The 17,458-nt window shown below is 38.4% G+C and overlaps 1 long non-coding RNA gene across 1 annotated transcript; it reads left to right on the forward strand.

The window, feature by feature from the left end:
- Nucleotides 1–2,113: 2,113 nt before the first annotated feature.
- On the forward strand, nucleotides 2,114–4,954 carry LOC121143057. The gene is made up of 2 exons (XR_005880191.1): nucleotides 2,114–3,527; nucleotides 4,246–4,954. It is a non-coding gene; the product is annotated as an uncharacterized LOC121143057 (long non-coding RNA).
- Nucleotides 4,955–17,458: the final 12,504 nt, after the last annotated feature.

Consider the following 17,458-nt stretch of genomic DNA (forward strand, 5'->3'; position numbering starts at 1 on the left):
AATTTGGTGACCAGGGTAGTAGACCCTTTCTCTCCGTCTTTAATTTTCTTTGCACAGTTTTTTTTTATCTATCTACTATGTCAATTGACAGTTTAAATTTAAAAAATTCTCATGTTACTATGTCCTATCATACATTTATGTCCATGTCATTTCTGGTATTTTAATCCTGTTTTCTAATTTATTTATTTTTTATTACTTTAATTTTAAATAGCTTGCTTCACATGTCAATCCTAGTTCCCTCTCCCTCCCCTCCTCCCACACCCCCACCATCCCCTCCAGCCTCCCACCCTATCCCCACTTCCTTCCACATAGGGGATATCTAGAGTCTGTCATTTCACTCAGGGCAGGGTCCAGGCACTCCCCTAAGAGTCCAGGCTGAAGTCTATTTGTATGCCAGAGATAAACACTGATCTACTGCCTAGGGCCCCATAGGTAGCCCAGGCCTCCTCACTGACTCTCACACTCAGGGGGTCTGGATCAGTCCCATGCTGGCAAAACCAGCAGAGACAGGTGATCTGAACAGGGGAGAGCTCTTGGATCCCAGACTGACAGTGAGGAGGCCAGTATGGGACTGATCTGGACCCCCCAAATGTGAGTGTCAGCGAGAAGGCATGGGAAACCTATGGGGCCCTGAGCTGTGGATCAGTGTCTATCCCTGATATACAAACAGTCTTCGTGTGCCTATAGCACAAAGAGGGATGCTCTCTCAGCCTGGACTCTTAGGGGAGTGCCTGGACCCTACCCAGAGTAAAATGACAGACTCTGATATCCCCTATGTGGAAGGATTTGGCAATAGGGTGGGAGGGTGGGGGGAAAGGGGAGTGGGGGAGGAGGGGAGGGAGAGGGAACTGGGATTGACATGTAAAACAAGCTATTTAAAATAAAAAAAATTGAAAAAAAAGAAAAAAAATAAAAAAAGAAAGAAAAAAAAGCAAATCTCGTTTAATTAAGCTGGAAACTACTGCAGGAGTTGTCCTTTCCTTCCTGTCCTCTATATTTATCAAGGCAGTGTCAATTTCAGCAGCTGAAGTGGCTTTTGTGGCCATTTGTACTATCTTTAAGTAGGTCCAAGCCAAAGACCGCGATTTAAATGGTAAAGATGAAACGTTGTACTTATTTTGGGATAAAAAGTTAGGAAAAAGGCATTTGTTCATGGATATGAATGCAAACCCTCAGGAGTCTTTGTTTGTAATTTTATTGAAATTATGGAGACTAGAGATCACCATTTTCAGGGATGGGCAGAAGGTGTGAATGTCCTTTTAGGTCCACTTCAGAAATGGCTTCTGCCAAGGACACCATTAAGAACAACTTTCTGCTTAATTCTTTCAATTGTCAGCAAGCATGGTGCAGCTTCTTGGTACACTACAGAAAAGGAAAAACAGTTTGGGTGGAGGACTTTAGTTTAGACTGCTGTGTGCTAGCAGGTGGGCCAGAGATTTTATCCATGTACTTGCTGACTGTCCAGTTTATTTTCTTCCTGACAGTAAATATTTGTAATACAATGTGTGAAATGTGGAGCAATCCTTTTCTGTTTCTTCAGAGAAAAAATGTCTCAAGACAATGACAGTGCATTTCTGTGTCATTTGAGGATCGATGTCTGCAAAACTGAATATAGGTTAATAGCAGTGGGAATTTCTACTTCAAGTAGAGGCAATGCTGAAATACCAACCAATTTTATCCTGCATTGATACTGAACTCTGAATTTTTTAAAAGTTAGAATGAATTTATTACAACTTAGAACTTTCAAATGAAGATAAGTCAGGAAGTAAAAACAAGGTAAAGCAAATCATAATCTGTGTTAGCATGTCTTCCCTTTCTACCTGATTACAATGAAAGTATTTGACATAGCATACAGGCTGAAAGGAAAAGTAATGAGAAAGAGGGGTAGAAAAAAAAACAGAAGACACACAGCAAACTTAAAGAATTGCGAGGAGGAAACAACAGAGCTCTGTTTATTTCCTTGTGTTTTGGCCTTGAGGGAGTCAAGAACTGAAATTTGAAATTCCTTCTCAAGTTCAGACAATGTGTTGTATGACGATTTCTGAACAACTGGTAACTCATCAATTCTTACTCATGTCAGCATATGCATCATAATTCTTTTCCATATGTTTTGTTTATTTTTAGATGCAAGTTGTATCAAGGAATAGAGTCTGTGTTCTATGTTAGAACAGCGAATTCCCCAGAAAATTAACAACAGGGCATTTTAGCCTGCCCACTGAAATCCTGGAAAAACAACCCAAGCTCTCGTTTCTGCAAAGCCAGAAACACAACTTTTGAAGGGAAGTGTTTGCATCTTGCTTTTTTCACAGCAAATGCTAAGGAGCACATGAAAATGACAAGAGCCGCTTGCTTCTTTGAAACTGCTTTCTCTTTGGTGTCTGAAGTCCAGGAAGTACACTATCTGTCTCTCTTCCTCTACAAGGAGTTCTCAAAGCTCCATTTCCAAGCACGATGGGTTTCAAGAATTTTAGCCTGCACTTTTATGTGGCAGCTTCAAGAAATTGTTATCTGTGCTTTAAATGGATTAACCAAGCATTCATCTTAAATCTATAGTGTTCACTCATTTTTGACTTTTGAGTGTTTATGCATTTTGGAGTGTTTGAGGAAATAAGAAAAATAGGACCTTTGTGGTTCCTGAGTTCTGAAGGAATATTCAAATAATGCACATGGTAACTTTAGTCTGGGAAGCCAGATGTAACCTTCCTTTCCATCCCAGAGCAGTGAGGGTCAGAGGCTTCACTGAGGGGAGGACACATTTGATCTAAGATCAAGGCTAATAGGTGAGACAGAGCAGAGTACCCCAGAAGAAAGGAAGGAAGGAAGGAAGGAAGGGAGGAAGGAAGGAAGGAAGGAAGGAAGGAAGGAAGGAAGACGATGTCCATGCCAATGTCTCCATAAGCCTCCATCAGTCCTTTGTCTGGCATGAATGGTGGGGGAGTGATGACAGGGGAGAGGAGACTGGAATGCTCACTGCGAATTTCACCTTCCCTCCATAGGACCAGAAACACAAGGACAATGAAGAGCCCCTCATCCTGCAGGAGAGTAGCCATGTCTGTCTTCCTCAAATCTTTTTTCATTCTTTTTTTCATGCTGTGTTTTGTTCTCTGCTAAAGATGCTATGTAATCTCAACATCACAGATTTCAGGAGCATTGTTTATATAGACTCCCTGCAACTCTACAATCTATTGTTTTGTCTGTCTCCCATTCTCTTTTCTTTACTTTCCAACCCACAACAAAGCACTCAATACTACTCAAGTTATGCCTGGGGTAATGTAATGTTTTTCTTCTTTCATCATGTCTGCCTTCAGTCTAAAAGCTAAAGAGCAGAGCTGTCTTCTAAATGCATGATTTTCACTATTTTGTCCATTTACGTGTTTCCCCATACTAAAATTTAGAGGGGTATCTTCTAAAACAAGAAATGACTACACAGTACTTATCATAGCGGCTAAGCATAGAAGCAATGGAACCAAGGAGACCCAAGCTAAATTTTCTTTCTTCTCTGTCAGTAAATGGCTACAGAAAATTGGGTAAGTTACTTTTCTCTCTGAGAATGAGAAAAAAGAACTCGAACGGATCAATAAGCAATAAAGAAACTGAAATAGGCACTCAAGTTTTCCTCTTGCAAAAGACTACCTAGTCTGGAAAGTTTTATGTCTGAGTTCTTCCAAACATTAAAAGACCCACAATTGTCTATCTTTTATCAATGAACTTGATGCAAAAACTTAAATATGTAAGTAACCAAATGAAATTAGCAACATATTAAAACATATTGTGAAAATGGAGGTTCCATCAGGAAGTCTAAGATTCTTTATTATTTTATTATGTTTGATTTTGTTTATGTGCATGAGTGTGTGCATGTGTACATATGAACATATGCGTGAGCGTGCTCTCAACAGTTAGGAGAGGATGCCACATATCCCGGAAGTAGAGTTTCAGGGAGCCGGAAGCTTATGGGTGCTGAGGACCAAACTGGGTTCTCCAAAAATGCAGCAATTGCTCTTACTGAGCCATTCCACCTGCCACCTGAGAATGTTGTCATAAAACTGATTAATGTTTTTAATATTGTTAATTAGGCAAATAAGAAAAGTCATATAATAATTTCAACCAATGTGCAACAGCATTTGTTAAAACTAGATATTTTTATTTAAAATGAAATGTATGTTAATAGTGGGAATGTATGGCCTAGAAATGTTAGTTTTATGTGCCAAATATTAATAAATACTATGTTCATTTCCTTTGAAACAGGGGCAATTACTAAAATACCCAATATCTCATCTTAAGGAATTTTAAATTTTAAAGAATATTGATCAGTTGTGGCACAGGATAACAGCACAAAGAGATGTAAGCTGATAAATAGTATGAACATCTACTTAGAAAAAGGAAAACAGCAAAAAAAATGAGGTGCTAATAGTCACCAGCCCTGCTCATTACCTCCAAAAGGATAAACAGCAACAAGAAAGAAGAAAAATGTAAAATACTGCTTTCAGAAACAAAGTGGAGAACGTAGGGATTTAAAGCTGTACAACTGGTGACCTGACAGCATGGGGAGGCATTCCTGCTCCCATGCCAGCGCACAGCCACTGCTGGGTGATTCCCAGAGCAGACAGTGTTCATGAAACAATCACACTATGGATCTGGGCATGCTCAGAACATGTACTCCACTACAAGGAAGACAAGAGATATCACTGAAGAAAAGCTTGACATGTTTGCAGGGGAAAAGAAAATCGATGAACTTGTCAAGCAAAGCAATATTATGCTGTGACTTTGAACTTGGGTGAGACAAATTAAACATCGTGTGGATTTTCTTATAGGAGCTGCTAAAGATCAGAACCCCACAGGGCCATTGAGTGGATGAAGGGGACATATGGTTGGAGGTCGACAGCAGGGCAATGGATGGTTCTTACTGCTTGATTATTTATCTTGTTTAAAAGAAAATAAATACAGTTCATATGCATTATTTTTGTAACCACATCCCTGACTGCTATAGGAAAGAAGTAGGTGAACTTTCCAATATAGGCATGAAATATTGATGAAATGTCATTAAAAATTCCATAACATTAGATGCTTCTGGGGAAAGGAAGACTGAGTGGGAGAAGAGAATGCAGAAAATCTAACCAGAATACATTAAAACTTTGAAACAAATGCTGAAGTCTAGGCCCAGTAGAGTAGGCTTTTAATTCTATCCACCAGGAGGCTGAAGCATGACCATCAGAGGTTCAAGGCCAGCCTGAACTATGTCAGTACAATTCAGTTTCAAAACAAACAGTAAAAACATTTCCTGGGTGTACAGCTCTGTAGTAGTACACTTGACTGATATGTGCAAGGCTAGTTCACTTGAATTGCCAGCACTGACAAAGGAAATGTTGCCTTATGATATTCAAAAAGTATTGGCTATAATAAAAGAATGAAGCAATATAGCTATGGAATACAGTATGAATTAGTATAGAGAAAAATTCATTAGAAATGCACACATATGTTCAGGTTCCTATGTGCCATGTAGGGAAATTAAAAACCTGCAGCATAAAGATACCAGTTCACTAAATATTATATTCATTTAAAAAAGCCCCCAAATCTTTTTAAGATGTTTACAAGGGCCAAACATGGCCCCAAATGCTAAAAGAACAAATTAATAAATAGTCAGAACTATCCTACTTGATCTTAAGAATAATTAAAGCTATGAAAATCAAGACTAAGAACTCACCCGTAGACATAGACCACCAATGGAATAAAGTAGAAAACCATTGTATAGGCCCCAAAGTTCGTTCGTGAAAGGGCTGGTACTACTTCTTAGGATGAATAAAAAGGAAATTCAACAAATGATGTTGGAACAGGGGCTGGTGAGCTTAAAGGTAGACCTTTGGAAGTCAGAATTCTAAATCTGGAAGAAAAATTCTTCATGACTTTAGTGCCCAGAAATTGTTTCTAAATACATTAAAAATTAAAACTTTAAGAATAGGTTGATAAGTTCAATTGAACTAAATTTTGAATTTTTGGTACATTCAAAGGTAATGTGATTGATATTTAGAACTGACAAGAATTACTATTTTACAAAGAACACATTTTATAAAAATTTACAAACAAACATATTCATACAAACATAATTTTGTTTTGTGTGTGTTTGTTATATGCAACCCTGGGCCTTAAACATCTCAAATATTTCTCTGACTACTGAGGTATATCTCCAACCATTTTTAAAATTACTTAAGTAGTTAGAAAGATGCAACTGGGTAACTTAGTGATATCTTTAAACCCTTAAAGTCCCAACGAACATTACCAGACAGTGCCAGTACCAATGATAGTGCAGAGTATTGTGGACACATCAAGTTCCTTGTGAACATATGAATGACTTTCACATTCTCCTTTGAGACTCCAGCAAGAAAGCCAAGAGGCATCTTGTGCCTGAGAAAAGTCAGACATTTAAAACTTCCAAACAACGTTTTCACCCACAAGGCTGCTCATAGCTATACCATTTTTCCTGTTAGAAACATAGCAAAAAAACTTGAATAACTCAACATAATAAATCAAGTGACATATAAGAGTGAAATGAATAAATTAGGGATATACACGCACATGCACACACATATTTTTTGAGAGAAAAACATTAAAGAGATCCAAAGAAAATAATACAATTTTTGGAACTTTCATAAATATTAAATAATGTTGCATATTGTTCATTAATACAAATATATATGGTACACTGAACCAGTGTATAAAGAAAACGGCTCTAAGAGAATTTATCCCTGGGAAATCTGGGAATACTATGATCATCAAAATAGGTTGGTTTCACACAAGTGGATTCAAAGATGAGGGTTTTTAAAAGGGAACTCATTTGGAAGATGGGCAGGGAGGGACAGGGCAGGGAGACAGAGTAGAGGTGGGAAAACCCTAGGGTACAGTGTTCAGCTGGAATCTTTAGCCTGCACTTTCAGGAGCATGGATTTGGGATTACAAATCACATAACATTACCAAGCTGGTCATCTATTGTAGCCTCTGAGTCACTGATGTTTCTGATTGAGTAACTTACAAGCAGAGGGACTTTTGGATAAGGACAGTTCTCTAGAAAGTGGTACAGCTTCTGGCAAAAATCACAGCACTTCTCTGGGTGGGGTTTAGCAATAGTGCCTACTATCATAGTATCCTCTACAGTCTTTGCTTGGGCAATTCAAATTCTCCTGCTTCTCCCATTTGGAACATTACTTTCATGTCCATCCTATTAAGAATTATTGCAACTGAAATACCTGTCAGTAATAGTTGGAGTCAGTCTTGGATCAGTTTATAATGCTTTTCTTTCATCCATCATGCTTATCTGTGTTTTCAGGACCATATTGATTACTTAAAAGAAGATTGGTGGCCTGGAATACTTGAACTCCTGCAATTTTTTAGACTGTGTGAGTGTAAAAGTACAAACTCTACTTTGTTTGAAGACAGAAGTCTGTTTTATTCAAAGATCAGGAGAATATGCCCATCCAACATCACAGGAATCCTTATATTTTGCTTATAAGAGAAATTATTCTGGATTGTTACTGAGATCTAGAGCAAGATCTAAGCTTTCTTAGAACATCTTTCACTTTTATGATTAAAATGTGTGTCTCAACTCCAGCTTAAACTTCCCTTCAGCAGGAATTGATGCCTAGATATTTTTAATGCTACCAAGAAGTCTTTCAGATTCATGATTAAAAAAGCATTTTATCTTGATAGAGGCAGCCATTATGGGGTTAGGGAGAAACCTGGCACTGGAGAAGTTCTCAGGAATCCACAAGGATGCCCCCAGCTAAGGCAACTAGCAATAGTGGAGAGGGTGTCTGAATGGGCCTTTCCCTTTAATTAGATTAGTGACTACCCTAATTGTTATCATAAAACCTACATACAGTGACTGATGGAGCTGGTGCAGTGACCCATGGCCCAGTATTGAGCTGAGCCTGTGGAGTTCATTTGAAGAGAGGATGAGGGATCATATGAAAAAGGAGGGGTCAGGAGCATGATAGGGAAAACCACAGAGATAACTCACCTGATCTAGTGGAAGCTCAGCTCATGGACTATCTGGGGAACCTGCAAGGGAATGAACTAGGCCCTCTGAATGTGGTTTGATCTGTTGAAGAGGGGGTGTGGGCAGTGGCACCAGGACCTATCCCCAAGTACATGAGGTGACTTTTTGGAGCCCGTTCTCTATGGTGGGATACCGTGCTCAGCCTTGATACATGGGGGAGGAGCTTGGTCCTGTCTCAACTTGGTATGCTAGACTTTATTGATTCCCCAGGGAAGGCCTTACTTCCTCTGAAGAATGGATGGGGTTTGAGGGGGAAGCAGGGTGCAGGAGAAGGGGAGGAAGGGAGAACTGAGGTTGGAATATAAAATTAAAGGTAATTTTTTTAAACAATAAGCAATCTGAGCATCTTACATTCTCTCAGCAAAACATGGCCCTTGGCAATAGGGCTTACAACTTTCTGTCATTGCAATAGCTTGTCAATTTCCTTGTACTTATGCCCTGTCTTAGCTCATCTTGTATAATGGATGAAGATTATACAGAGATCATGACAAGTATCAATACTATAAAATGATAGATATTATCAACCCTACTATCCAGTAGATATTATCACTGACATTTGATTGAGGAGTTATGGAACTTGAGATTCATATCTAAAGAGTTGGCTTCCTCTGAGCCTCTCTAGTATCACTTATTTGAGGTCAGCTCTTAAGGAACACTGGAATTCCTGCATCATTGACTTACTGAGGATGAGCTCTTAGGATAAGTAATGGGCACAAGGGGAAAATTAGGGCCAAGAAGCTACACAAGGAATTGATGCCTTTTGACAATGAGTTTTAGACTGTCTCTGTTGGGAATCTAAAGCATGATTGGTTCCAACTTGAGAAACCCTATGTTAGTCAGTCATTGACTCTGGCTTGTTTTTGTCTTCCATGGAGTCATGATCAAGATAAAGAATTATTTAATTAATTAGCCTAAATGAACTATCAGCTGCCTGGTATTTAAAAATATTCTTACCATGTTGCATGTTATAGCATTTTAAAATAGCTTGAAGTAGTGATAAGAAGGGTGTATAATATAAGTTTATCTAATCTGATTAACATGTAAGATTCTATTAATTATGTCCAAATAGCTAAATTGTATAATCGAAGATAAAATAGAACTCATCCATTCAGATAATGTAATTAATTTCAGTTTATTAATTTGCTATGTGTGTGTTCATGTTCATGTGTAGGCAGACATATACTCATATGTGCACATAGGCCATAGACTGGCCTTTGGTTATCTTTATCAAACTTTCTCCACAGTTTTTCTTGTGATGAAGTCACTCATTGCACTTGAACTTGCTGATGTGCCTAGGCTTGCTGGCCAATAAGCCCACGGGATCTTTCCATCTCTATCTCCTCAGTGCTCTGCTGGGTTTACAATTATACTACCAAGCCTATGTTTTTCTATTGACTTTGGAGACTGAACTCCAATCTTCATTGTTGCAAGGTACTCAGTTTACCCTCTCAACTATTTCTTTAGCCCAAGAAATACATATTATGTGGATGGGTCTTCTAACAACATGTGTTCTAGAATACAATTCTGAACAAGATCTCCAATAACAAAACGAAGAAAATTTCAAAGACATTGAGATAATTTGCATCCTTACTATAATGCAAAGGATGAAAAGTTTCCATTTTTAATCTCACCTGGTCAGTGAATCCCAGGGATCCACTCATCTTTTCTACCTAAGCATTCAGATTACCAGTCCATGCCACAATACCTAGGTTTTATTTATTTTCTTTACTGCGTTGTATGGATTTAGCTCAAGTCCTTGAGTTTCTAAGTCATAGATCTTACTAACTAAGCTGTCTTGCCAGCTCTATAAATACATTCATTTGAAATCATTATATGAAGAGTATGAAAAACCTGGGAAGAGTGAACTCAAATGACTCATGTTAGAGCAAAAACAGGGTTATTTTTTATTATGGCTAGGAGTTAGCTTTCTACAATGCTTACATATTAGCTTACTGCTGTCTCAGGGGCAAGCCTCCAGTAGCACAGGGCTTCAATAGGAATCCACGGAGTAGGCGAGGCTAGACTTTTCTATCTGAGCAGGGCTAGTGAAAATGGCACTCACAAACTCTCTTGATGATTTCCTTCTTTATTCTGTTGTTTCTTTATTCTCTCTCCATTCTCTCATCTTTTTTCACAGGCAATACAAAAGTCAAAATGGTTACATTCCATTTGTCAAGTGAATGGCTATAGGTCAAACACATTTTTCATCTCCCTCACATGATTAAACATTACAGGTGAAAAACAAATTATTCCAAGAACTCACATACATTCATACCCAAGCAACTTGTTATAGATTAACTATGTGGGCGAGCAAGGTGTTCTTGTCATGTCTTTTACTGGTAGGCCAATCACTTTATTACTTATCTTGATACGTAATCTTTCTTATAAATAATCTTAAAGGAATCATAAGCTTAAATTCTTATATAGAAAAAAATCAGTCAGCTCTACTTTAAATCTTTAGGGTACATAATCCATTCAGTAATAGTTTTTTTTAGGCCGGGCGTTGGTGGCACACGCCTTTAATCCCAGCACTTGGGAGGCAGAGGCAGGCAGATCTCTGTGAGTTCGAGGCCAGCCTGGTCTACAAGAGCTAGTTCCAGGACAGCCTCCAAAGCCACAGAGAAACCCTGTCTCGAAAAACCAAAAAAAACATAATTTTTTTAAATATCAAGAGATTGAGGGCAGAAATGGGTAAATGGAAGTTATCATCACCTTTGGTCATCAACCAAATCTAACAAAAAGAGTACATCAGCCAGTAATAATTAGGCTGCTCTCTTCTAATTTCTTGACCTTCAAGAGTTCTGCATTCAACTATGTGCCTTTCTAAAACTTTAGATTGTCTTCTTTGGTTTTTCACCTCAAAGTTATTTAACAAAATCACCTTCAGTCTAACTTTGTTATTTTCAAATCTTTGTTTCAGCTGTGATACACTCTGAGACCTGAGAACACATTTCCCCAACATTAAGGCTAAAGGAATTTAAACTAGCTTGACTACTGGGACTCAATTTTTAATTCATAACTTGAGCTCCAATCCATGCAGCTTCTTGGGTGAAACTTGCAGACTCTGGTTGTGAAACATATCCTTGCATTTATTTTTATTCATCAAAACTCTGTATAAACTATCATTATTATCAAATTAGACAGGATAGCTTAGGGAGAAATCATCTTCTTGACAATCCACAGGTAAAAATGCCCAGTAGAATGGGATGTTTCCAAGAGATAAGAACACTATGTTACAGGCAGTGGAGATCTCCCCATGTCCATTCGCATCATGCCAGATACCAAAGAAAGAGAGCTGTGGCAAACATGTAAAGGCATAGCACAATCAAAAGACGTACCAATGTCTCCAGTCTTGAGGCATTACTTAAATGAGATTTGCCCAATACAGGATGTGTTGGGAAAGTCCTGTGTCAATAAAGCACTGCTGGCCAATAGGAATCTAGATAGGTGGGACTAGGAGTCCATGAGGACTCTGGGAAGGAGAAACACAGAGATTCAAGATGTAACGCCACGGGGTAGGAAGCCCGGAACTATTCTCCAGTAAGAGAAATACTTAGATTAACAATTATGTGGTAATTACTTAAGTCAGAGCTAGCCAGTAAGAAACAAGCAAGGCCAACAGCTTCATAATTAATATAGCCTCCTGTGTGTTTATTTGGGACTGATGCGGCTCTAGAAACAGGCTGGTGGGAAGGCTTCTCTCAAGGAAAAGGCTTCTCTTTACAAGGATGCCCTTCTAATGGGCTGACACCTAGAACTTCATTTGCAACTCACTGTCCCTGTGGCATGGTCAATGTCATTAGCTTAGTAGAAATCCATCACCTAATGGTTTCTTATACAGTAATGATTTTTTCTCACTACATTAGAGGCTAGTGGTCTAAGACAGAGGTACCAATTGGATTAGCTGCATCTTGATGCCTGCCTCCTTGATTTGTAGATAGCATCTTCAGTCTTTATGTCATCTCTTCTCGCTGCATCATGGTACATTTTTTTTCGTATTGGAATACCAGTCAAATGTTAAGGCCCTTTGTACCACTTCATTTTAACTTAATCATCTCCTTTCTTCTAGTATGGTCATAATATATGACAGAGAGACCAGGACTTTGATATATGGTCTAAGGAAGGCAATGAAATTCAACCAATGGCATCCCACTACTTTATTATCTATGACTTTTCTAGTATTGAAACTTGGTTTTCTGAAGACCACGTGTTGTCTTTTCAAGGACATTTTTCATTTTGGAACTGAAAATGAATGGATGCAATTCCAATTTAGTTATCATGTTTCCTTTCACATTATAAGGGAATCATCTTTGAATATTCAAATTGAAATATTGAAATGAGTAGATGGCACAACCTTGTTTTTCCTTGACACAATTAAATGAGAAAATAATGTCCAGCGCTAGTTTGTGTCTTTGCAAATTTGGAACAGGATTATTTCTACAAGAATTTAAGCAGTGTGAACCAAACAGGGTATATCTGTATTTAAATGTGAGCTTCCATTTAATTAGAAACTGAATGAGAAGAAAATGTATTTCCTCCGTATTAATAAAATATTAGTCAGTGCAAATTTGAATGTTATTTTTCTAAATTGCATATTTTCAAAGCTTGGATTAACTGAGATCTGTTCCCCTTAAAACCTCAGGGGCCTATCTTTGAAGAGAGTCCTTGGTATGGCAATGAAGGGAGTTGTGGGTTTTGATTAGTAAGAAATATGAATCTCAAGGGGAACACTTTTATTGGCAAATGAAAAACTTTCAAAATCCAACTTTAATTTCCAGCTATGCATTTCAGTCATGGAATGCTTATAATGATAAGGATAAAGATAAAGGAAAGTGGTCAAGGAATGGATTCCAAAATGAACTCTTGAACCCAAGCAGAACCTGAAAGCAGAATAAAATGTTAAACAAAAGCTGCAGCAATAATAGGTACAAGAATATTTGTAGATTACAAAGATTCACCACATATACACTGAATGTCTGTTCCTCTCCTATGGCATTTGATGTAGCAGACCTATTTTTTAATTCTCATCTTGTGAATTTGGAAATTACAGTTCGTGCTTATTCACTTAATCTTTGTCCCGTTCTTTGAAAGCAGAAGACAGATGACCTGGTTTCTCTTCAGTAAGAAGAGCAGGCTCATTGGAATGATAAAGACATCTTTGTAATCAAAACTCCCTGAGTATAAGTGACAATGGTGTGACTGGGGTGATATATGAGACCACTGACAGTGGGTTCAAGATCTAACACTAATGCACAAACTGACTTAGTGGAGCTCATTCTATACGGAGAGATACCTTTCCCAGCTTAGACATAGGGATGGGTGCCTTGGTCCTTCCTCAATGAGATGATGGGACAGACTTAGAATTTCTAGGGGAGGCCTTACCCTCTGAGGAGCAGATGGGACATGGAGTGGGGGGATGGGAGAATGAGAGGAGAGGAGGGAGGGGGAACTGGGATTGGAATGTAAGAAAGAAAGAAAGAAATGAAGGAAGGAAGGGATGAAGGAAAAGAAAGCAATAAGGATACCAAAAAGGGAAAATGAGAAAAGCCCCTAGTCTTTTGAATTGTAGCATCAATAATGAGAACAGACTCCCACATGTCTCTACTCAAGTACTGATGATAACATGAAGTAAGTGACAGTAGTGGAAACTAAACCCTCCAGCACTGAGACAAGAGGATGATGCTGAACACACAGATGAAATATGGGAACTACTGAATGAACATGGAGCCTGTATATGACCTCTTAATGAACCCATTATTTTGTACAATTAATGCATGTTAGATATGTCCAGAGAGGCTGTAACATATTGAGTATATTCTTACGCAGATTAAATTGGCCGGTGGAGAATATGAAGCAAGTGAATGGTGACCATCTTGACATCTTGACATCTTTGAGATCCTGGGAGAAGAAAGAGGAGGGAAATGGAAAAAGAAATGCTAGAAAAAGAGACAAAGGCAATTGATGACTGCAGTGTTAAATAGCATTGTTCTGGAACAGTACTCCATACAATTAAGCTATAGCATAAATTATTAGCATTTTAGGTGGTAATTAGTGGTGTGGTAATATTTCTTTGCAGAAACATAATTGTTCACTAGGAAAAATAGAATAAATCAATGGAAAAGCTATTAGAAATTATATGCAATTTTATTAAGGTGATTTATTACAAAATGGTGAAAGTAACTTTCCTGTCACCAATAAATGAAAGAGGGAGAAGGAGAGGGAAAGACACTCAGACATAATTTTGATGTGAGTACCAGTTAAACCTAACTATATAGTAAGGACCCTGGAAGTCACCTGAGAACCTGAGAAATGTGCATGTGGTTTGGAGTATGGGATATGGACTAGTAGTTATGTATTTCTAAATGTCTCAAATAAAAGACATTGTAAACTTCCCCTCCTCCCTTGTCTAATGACATATATATATATATATATATATATATATATATGTATATAATCCTAACCATGTGGACACTGGTTTTGAAAAGAAGCACTGATTTTTAAATGTGTTTAGCTTTGAAACAGTGTTTTTTAAAAAGTTTGAAAAATTATATTTATTAGAAAACTTGGTAGTATTATACGGTGGGGAGCCATGTGTGTCATTGTAACAGGAGTGCTGATGTTCGTCTAGGGGATTTCTGAGTTGGTTTTCTGGCACTGGCAAAGAATTGAAGGTCATGGAAAGACAGACCAAGTCCTAGAGAGTGGAAAAACTTCATCCCGCAGCAATGAGAAAGGCTCAACGGTGAAGTGCCTAAATAGATGCCCGCTTGGGTAACTTATAGAGGCCCTGGGTTCTCCCCTTTCCCCTGGTGTTCCTGTTGAGAAACCCCTAACAATGCCTTCCCTGACAAGAAGCAGCCATCTGCCCACTTTTCTTCTGTTTTGTCAACCTCCCCATCACCTCAGTATGCTTGGGCTGTGAGGAGACAACGTTGTTCTCTTCTTCGTCCACCTGTGCTCAGGTTCTGGGGTGGAAACTTTGGCATCAAGGTTTCCTCTCAAGTGCTTTAACCTGATGAAACATCTTGCTGCCACAAACAACTGTAGTTTTAGGGTTGGGTTTTATGTTTCTGTCTATGACCTCACCAAAATGTAAGCGTCCAAAGAAAATCTAAGACAGCTAGCTGACTTCTCATCAGATATCTCTATTAGAAGAGAGTGCCAGGGGATCAGGATGTAATTTGAAACAAAGAGTATCATTTAACTTAGTATTTGCTTTTAATCACTTATTTAAATACTTTTCTGAAATGGGAAAAAACAAATTCTCAATCAAAGGAAATTTGAAAGTAAAGGAGGCTTTTTGTCTGGATATTGGTTTCTATTATTTAGAGAACTAGCTAAGACAGTGAGAGACTCAGGTTTCAGTCAAGTGTCCTGCAAACAGAGAGAAGCAAGCTACATATTTATTTGATGCTTTACGTAGATTTCTTTAAAATCTTTCGATACAATAATTCCTTTTGAAGGTATTGTTTTTTTCTTGCAAATCAAGCACAACATTCAAGTAGCTTTGAAGAGATAGTTTTTCAGGAGCCATTAATATTTTTTAAGTACAATGAATATAAAAGTATTAAATACAGCTTTTGAATCAAGTATTTTAGTCTATGAGAGGATCACTGCTTTCTGTCACATATTTTTAGAGATGAAGGCTGATAACTTGATGCACTGAGACTCTGCCCTGCCAATTTCCATAGGTTTTTTCAACAGATTTTGAACTGTCTCCTGCTTCAAGATGGTTTATTCTTTCTACAAAGGAGCCAGATAAGAAGGTCTGTATTCTGTGAGTGTCCCGCCTAACTGACAAGAAAAGACCCAGGATTACTTTGACTCTGTTGACATTTAAGGGAAGTCAAACCTACTCATCCTGGCAAGGTTGAAAGTTGATGTTTAATGTGTTAAAGTGCAGACACAGGGCTCACACTCCAGAGAGCTTGAGGCCGGGAGATAAACATGGAGTGGAAGTGGCAGGAGAGAGCCAAAGGTCACTTAGAACTTTCATTTTTGCTATGGCCATCTGGGAACAAAATCAGTCATATCGACGGTGAGACGATACAGTCCATTGTTGCTTTAAACTCACACAGCTTGAATGGCTCCCAGAAAGAGCCCTGGTAAGCCAGATATACCCCATGCCAGGACACCAGTCAGAAAAAGAGCACTAAGAACCTGAGAATAATAAACCCTGTATCAGAGTTTTTCAAGGACTTCGTGGCTATACTACCAGGCTATTGTAAAATTGAATGATTTTTAGATCATTTAATTAAGTTAAAATTAAAAGATAATGTATATTAAACAGGTAAACCCATACATGGAAAACATTTACATTTGAAAATAGTAGTTAGAAAATTTAGTTATGCTATACTTTCCAACATCTCTAGATGTTGTTGTAGCTTGGCTGGGGACATTTGGTGTTGTACATAAATATCCAGGTTATAATGTTCACTATGGTCCTAATAGGAGTCATAAATTGACTCTGGAATGGAAAGACTTTTCTTTGAGAAGAATGGGGCCAGGAGTGAACTTTCAGGAGTGCCCAAAGCCAGCTCATGGCAGCCCCCACACCCAATGACCACTGTGCAGACCCATGCAGCAGCAGGGGCTTACAGATCTTAACATCTGCAGCTCCATCATCCCCAGGCAGTCCCTCTACTGACACCTCTACTGGAATCAACTGGGAGGAGGAAGACAATTTTGCAACCACAGCCTCTCAGATGGCCAGCTTCCTCCCTGACTGCCCTCAAGCCATTGCATTCTGTTTGTATTCTCTCTCTTGTTCTGTCTAAACTAAGGCCTGGGATTCACCATCTCAGTCCTTGTACCTAGCTCCGGAGGGTAGCAAAGAAGCCCTGTGGTTCCTATTGATGAAGTTCAAATGACAAATGTGGAGATTTTTCCAGAAGAACAAAAATGTTCAGATTTGCTCAGTGGCTGTTAATACAGCATGCAATTTTAAGTCACTGTAGAGAGACCCTTTTTCTGCTTCAAGAAATTACAATTAAAGAAACAGTCATGCTGATGCGCTTAACACTTGAGTGAAGAGTTTGCCTTATCAGTGTTGCTCTAGCCCAGATCATTCTGGAAAACGGTATTAGGGTATCAGAGCCAACTTCTCTCCTTACATCCTGTTTCAGGGATTATTATAATCTACTTTGCATGTACCAGGGACCGCTGAAACCCTGAGCAAGGGCAGAGCAGCTGATATTTACTTCTCAACCATTTATATAAGCTAAGATAAATTTGACAAACATATTTACAATAAGACTTTGTGGTTTGCATATTGATTATTTCATCACATATAAAATCAAAATGACCTAAATATAATGATATCTTTTTGCTATCATATGTGGCATGTTAAGCTTGCTAATGATACTAAATTGATGCTGGTTAAACTCTTCAGTTAGGCCAGAAAGATGAATC

Source organism: Mesocricetus auratus, unplaced genomic scaffold (genome assembly GCF_017639785.1).
Source record: "Mesocricetus auratus isolate SY011 unplaced genomic scaffold, BCM_Maur_2.0 Super-Scaffold_100011, whole genome shotgun sequence".
In the NCBI taxonomy this organism is placed as follows: domain Eukaryota; kingdom Metazoa; phylum Chordata; class Mammalia; order Rodentia; family Cricetidae; genus Mesocricetus; species Mesocricetus auratus.